General features: G+C 29.8%; 1 pseudogene; it reads left to right on the top strand.

Moving 5' to 3' along the window:
- The first annotated feature begins 365 nt into the window (after nucleotides 1-365).
- LOC119608519 lies at nucleotides 366-913 on the top strand (annotated as a pseudogene).
- Nucleotides 914-6,991: the final 6,078 nt, after the last annotated feature.

The following is a 6,991-nucleotide window of genomic DNA, read 5'->3' as shown; positions in this document are numbered from 1 at the left end:
AACTGAACTAGAACTGAACTAGAACTGAACTAGAACTGAACTAGAACTGAACTAGAACTGAACTAGAACTGAACGAGAACTGAACTAGAACTGAACTAGAAAACTGAACTAGAAACTGAACTAGAACTGAACTAGAACTGAACTAGAACTGAACTAGAACGAACTAGAACTGAACTAGAACTGAACTAGAACTGAACTAGAACTGAACTAGAACTGAACTAGAACTGAACTAGACGAACTAGAACTAACTAGAACTGAACTAGAACTGAACTAGAACTGAACTAGAACTGAACTAGAACTGAACTAGAACTGAACTAGAACTGAACTAGAACTGAACTAAAACTGAACTAGAACTGAACTAAACTAATAAGAATTTTTACCTTAATCTTCCAGGTTTCCGAGAACGTGGTGAACAATTGGCTGTCGAATATGGCATTAAGTTTATGGAAACCTCAGCTAAGGCCAGCATTAATGTTGAAGAGGCTTTCCTTACCCTAGCTAGTGATATAAAAGCAAAAATGGAAAAGCGAATGGTAAGAGAAACTTCAAAAATGAAATACATTTCAAAAAGAAAACTTCTAAAATCTCATCCTCTTTTACAGGAGGCAAACAATTCCCCCCAAAGGTGGTCATCAATTGAAATCGAATGATCATAGAAAAGCAGAAAGTTGGTTGTCAAGGTGCAGTCTGCTTTGACGAGGTAAATACAACGATGAATGTAGTTTTTCTAACATCTTGTTAAGCTTAACAAGAACTTAAACTTTTTTTATTGTAATAATAATATTAAACGAAACATAATAATACATAATAATGATAATGATAAAATATAAAATTTATAAAAAAAACCCATAACAAAAAAAGCGGAAAAGAAATTAATCATAATTAATTAAATATAGATGTTTAAAAAAGAAAACAAAAAGAATTATCGCAATTTACCACAAAAGGATTAAACCGTAAAAAACAAGTAAGCAAGCAAATAAACAAACAAAAAAAGCACGAATTAAAACGACTATTTAAAAAAATAAAACGTAAAAATTATAGACAGAAATAAGGTCAATACGAAAGAAAATATAAATTAAAATTAAAATTAAACTGCATGATTTGAAAACTAACATTACCAACCAATTGCAATTAAATTAAAAAATACAAAACAAAAATATATTTAGACGAAATAAATTATATAAAACAAGTGTATACAAGACAAAGCAACAGTTTAAGAAGATGTTTTTATAAGAAAGAAATTAGTATTTTTCAAATATCAAGTACATACTAACAAGGAAATTAATTAAACTTTGTTTCAGCATTTTCTGAACGAATTTCTATTTGAATGAACTAGTACAGTTCGAAATCAGTTCTAATTTGGTTCTAGTTCAGTTTTAGTTAAGTTCTAGTTCAGTATTGGTTCAGTTCTAGTTCTAGTTCAGCTCTAGTTCAGTTCTAGATCAGTTCTAGTTCAGTTCTAGTTCAGTTCTAGATCAGTTCTAGTTCAGTTCTAGTTCAGTTCTAGTTCAGTTCTAGTTCTAGTTCAGTTCTAGTTCAGTTCTAGTTTAGTTCTAGTTCAGTTCTAGTTCAGTTCTAGTTCAGTTCTAGTTCAGTTCTAGTTCAGTTCTAGTTCAGTCTAGTTCAGTTCTAGTTTCAGTTCTAGTTCAGTTCTAGTTCAGTTCTAGTTCAGTTCTAGTTCAGTTCTAGTTCAGTTCTAGTTCAGTTCTAGTTCAGTTCTAGTTCAGTTCTAGTTCAGTTCTAGTTCAGTTTTCTAGTTCAGTTCTAGTTCAGTTCTAGTTCAGTTCTAGTTCAGTTCTAGTTCAGTTCTAGTTCAGTTCTAGTTCAGTTCTAGTTCAGTTCTAGTTCAGTTCTAGTTCAGTTCTAGTTCAGTTCTAGTTCAGTTCTAGTTCAGTTCTAGTCAGTTCTAGTTCAGTTCTAGTTCAGTTCTAGTTCAGTTCTAGTTCAGTTCTAGTTCAGTTTCTAGTTCAGTTCTAGTTCAGTTCTAGTTCAGTTCTATTAGTTCTAGTTTGTTTCTAGTTCAGTTCTAGTTCTGTTCTAGTTCTGTTCTAGTTCAGTTCTAGTCAGTCTAGTTCAGTTCTAGTTCAGTTCTAGTTCAGTTCTAGTTCAGTTCTAGTTCAGTTCTAGTTCAGTTCTAGTTCAGTTCTAGTTCAGTTCTAGTTCAGTTCTAGTTCAGTTCTAGTTCAGTTCTAGTTCAGTTCTAGTTCAGTTCTAGTTCAGTTCTAGTTCAAGTTCTAGTTCAGTTCTAGTTCAGTTCTAGTTCAGTTCTAGTTCTGTTCTAGTTCTGTTCTAGTTCTGTTCTAGTTCAGTTTCTAGTTCTGTTCTAGTTCTGTTCTAGTTCTGCTAGTTCAGTTCTAGTTCAGTTCTAGTTCAGTTCTAGTTCAGTTCTAGTTCTAGTTCAGTTCTAATTCAGTTCTAGTTCAGTTCTAGTTCAGTTCTAGTTCAGTTCTAGTTCAGTTCTAGTTCAGTTCTAGTTCAGTTCTAGTTCAGTTCTAGTTCAGTTCTAGTTCAGTTCTAGTTCAGTTCTAGTTCAGTTCTATTTCAGTTCTAGTTCAGTTCTAGTTCAGTTCTAGTTCAGTTCTAGTTCTGTTCTAGTTCAGTTCTAGTTCAGTTCTAGTTCAGTTCTAGTTCAGTTCTAGTTCAGTTCTAGTTCAGTTCTAGTTCAGTTCTAGTTCAGTTCTAGTTCACTTCTAGTTCAGTTCTAGTTCAGTTCTAGTTCAGTTCTAGTTCTGTTCTAGTTCAGTTCTAGTTCATTTCTAGTTCAGTTCTGGTTCAGTTTTAGTTCAGTTCTAGTTCTGTTCAAGTTCTTTCCACTTCACTTCTAGTTGAGTTCTAGTTATAGTTCACTTTGGTCCTAGTTCAGTTCTAGTTTAGTTCTGTTCAAGTTCTTTTCCCGTTCAGTTTTGGTGCAGTTCTAGTTCTACTTAAGAAAGCATTTCTTAGTTATTGAAAAGATTCGAGAGCGAGGTACAAATTAAGCCGTTGATTTAATGTCTTGTGAAGGAAAATGTTTTGATTTATTAAAAATACTCGAAACCAGAAAATATATATAAAAATAATAGATCTCAAAATTGCTTTAACAAAAACTTTTTTTTTAAATATTTCAATGTTTAACACTCAAACCTTGTTGGTACATGTCTTTGTTTATTCATTTAAAAATGTTCGTTGAAATGTGTTTTTTGTTTTCTTTAATTTTTGTGGAAAAATAAATTGTTTATCTAGTTTTTGTTAAAACTTTTTATACACTAAACATATGTGCGACTTTTTATATTAAAAAAAAAAAACAAAAAAAAAAAAAAATCTCAAACAAAATTCCAAAATTTGCCATTTTATTTAAACTAAAGCTTTGTTAAACTAAATTGATTACGCACAAGATTTTTCATAACTGAATTAAAATTTAAAAAAATTGTTTATCCTTAAAATTTTGTTTGCATCTCAATAAACTCCCTCCCTTCTATATCGTTGTCTCTCTTTTTTTATTTAAATATAAGCACTTTACTTTATGTTTAATTTGTGTTTTTTATATTTCTCTTATATTTTTTTTTTTAATTTTATTTTATTTATATATAAAAAAAAATCACATTCTAATTCTAATCGGGGTTGTGTAGTTACATATATTTATCACATTGTATATTATAATTTTTTTCTTTCTCTTTAATTTCTTTCTTTTAAGGTGCTTAAATTATATTTTAATTTCCTTTATGTTTTTTATAACAATTTGTTGTATATTTTGTTTCTTTTTTTTTTTGGAAATATTTTAAATCTCATCTTTTAATAAAAAACAACAACAATAATAATAATATATAAATACAAGTACTAATGAAGTAAAAAAAAAAAATATCATTATAAATATTTAATTTAATCATAAATACCCACATGAATGAATAAATGAAATTCAAACACAACCACAACTCCATTACTTTGTGTGTGTGTGAATGAATGTCTGAAGTTTAAAACAAAAAAAGAAATTTTGCAACAAAATAAAAGAAATTAAACAAAAATAATGAAATACCGTAATAAAAACATCTACAATTTGATATTAATTATTTAGTATTTATAATTGTAATAATTATACTTATACAATTTTATAAAAATATCCAAAAACAAAAAAAATATTTACTTGTGTTTTATTTGAAATTTTGAATTTAATTATAATTAGATCGTTCTAAGAAAAAAGTGGACAATTTTGTTGAAACTTAATCTGGACTTTAATCAAAACAAGAACAGAATTAGAACAAAACCAAAACAGAACAGAACTAGAACAGAATTAGAACAGAACTAGAACAGAACTAAAACTAGAACAGAAGTAGAACAGAACTAGAACAGAACTAGAACAGAACTAGAACAGAACTAGAAAAGAACTAGAACATAACTAGAACAGAACTAGAAAAGAATTAGAACAGAACTAGAACAGAACTAGAACAGAACTAGAACAGAACTAGAACAGAACTAGAACTAGAACAGAACTAGAACAGAACTAGAACAGAACTAGAACTGAACTAGAACTCAACTAGAACTGAACTAGAACTGAACTAGAACAGAACTAGAACAGAACTAGAACAGAACTAGAACAGAACTAGAACAGAACTAGAACAGAACTAGAACAGAACTAGAACAGAACTAGAACAGAACTAGAACAGAACTAGAACAGAACTAGAACAGAACTAGAACAGAACTAGAAAAGAACTAGAACAGAACTCGAACAGAACAAGAGCAGAACTAGAACAAACTAGAACAGAACTAGAACAGAACAGAGCTAAAAATGAACTAGAACAGAACTAGAAAAGAACTAGAACAGAACAGAGCTAAAAAATGAACTAGAACAGAACTAGAAAAGAACTAGAACAGAACAAGAACAGAATTAGAACAGAACTAGAACAGAACTAGAACAGAACTAGAACTGAACTAGAACAGAACTAGAACAGAACTAGAACAGAACTAGAACAGAACTAGAACAGAACTAGAACAGAACTAGAACAGAACTAGAACAGAACTAGAACAGAACTAGAACAGAACTAGAACAGAACTAGAACAGAACTAGAACAGAACTAGAACAGAAATAGAACAGAAATAGAACAGAAATAGAACCGAACTAGAACAGAACTAAAACAGAACTAGAACAGAACTAAAACAGAACTAAAACAGAACTAGAACAGAACTAGAACAGAACTAGAACAGAACTAGAACAGAACTAGAACAGAACTAAAACAGAACTAGAACAGAACTATAACTGAACTAGAACTAAACTAGAACTTAAACTGAACTAGAATTGAACTAGAACTTAAACTGAACTAGAACAGAACTAGAATAGAACTAGAACAGAACTAGAACTAGAACAGAATCAGAACTAGAACAGAACTAGAACAGAAAAGAACTAGAACATAAACTGAACTAGAACTTAAACTGAACTAGAACAGAACTAAAACAGAAAAGAACTAGAACAGAAAAGAGCTAAAAAAGAACTAGAACAGAACTAGAACAGAACTAGAACAGAACTAGAACAGAACTAGAACAGGACTAGAACAGAACTAGAAAAGAACTAGAACAGAACAAGAACAGAACTAGAACAAAACTAGAACAGAACTAGAACAGAACAGAGCTAAAAAATGAACTAGAACAGAATTGGAACAGAAAAGAACTAGAATAGAAGTTGAAAAGAACTAGAACAGAACATAGCTAGGAAAGAACTAGAACTGAGCTAGAACACAACTAGAAAAGAACTAGAACAGAACTAGAACAGAATTAGAACAGAACTAGAACAGAAGTAGAACAGAACTAGAACACAACTAGAATAGAAATAGAACACAACAAGAAAATAACTAGAACAGAACTAGAACAGAGCTAGAACAGAACTAGAACAGGACTAGAACAGAACAGAGCTAGAAAAGAACTAGAACAGAACTAGAAAATAACTAGAACAGAACTAGAAAGGTTCTAGAACAGAACTACAATAGAACTAGAAAGGAACTAGAACAGAACTACAACTGAAATAGAACTGATCTTGAACTGAACTAGAACTTGAGCTGAACTTAACAGAACTTGAACTGAACTAGAACTGAAACACTAAAACTGACCTAGAACTGAACCAGAACTAGAGCTGAAGTAAAACTGATCTAGAGGTGAACTAGAACAGAACTAGAATAGAACTAGAACAGATCTTGAACAGAACTAGAACAGTTCTATAACAGAACAGAATTAGAACAGAACTAGAACCGAATTAGATTAGAACTTGAACTGAACTAGAACTAAACTAGAACTACACTAGAACCGAAATGAAAGTGAACTATAACTGATCTAGAACTGCACTAGAATTTAACTAGAACTAAAGTATAACTCAACTGGAACTCATCTGGAACTTAAGTAGAGCTGAACTAGAAACGGATTGGGAGCCAAAATAGTATTTTATGTTTAGGACTTAAATGAACCCTTGCGCTCGTTGAGGGTTAATTTCTGTGACGGTAGTTTAACAACATCGTAAGATTATCAAAACTTTTTGCAATTAAAATTATTTTTTTCTTTTTTTTTTAAAGATTTCTTTTTATTTATTTTATGTTCAAAATATATTACAATAAATTTTAACTTAAAAATTATAACAGTTACAAAGTTATGTATTAGGTTTTTGTTTATGCACAGTACTGATGATAAATTTTCACTCAACTTAAGACACTAAAAAGCGACATACAAACGTAAAACATATGACTTATTACAAAAAAAAAAATAAAATAATAAAACATTTTGTTTAGCTACAAAATAGTAAGTATAAAGCCCTTTTACAATGAAATTAATAGAAAACAATTTTAATAGGCAGGCATGTTTTAAAAGGCGTAAGTTTAAAGTTTAAAATAAAAAGAAATATGTTGATAAAACATACTTAAACTAATGGTAATGTGTATTATAAAAGGAAAAACATAAATATTTATAAAGTTTTAATATAAAATTGTTTTTAAAAAAACATTGCACTTAAAAGATAAAATCATATTTTGTTTTTTTC

The sequence above is a fragment of the Lucilia sericata genome, unplaced genomic scaffold, assembly GCF_015586225.1.
Source record: "Lucilia sericata isolate MDLA Ls3-8-SP2 unplaced genomic scaffold, ASM1558622v1 Contig000844F_arrow, whole genome shotgun sequence".
NCBI classification, from domain to species: domain Eukaryota; kingdom Metazoa; phylum Arthropoda; class Insecta; order Diptera; family Calliphoridae; genus Lucilia; species Lucilia sericata.
This window is presented reverse-complemented; position numbering and strand designations above follow the sequence as displayed.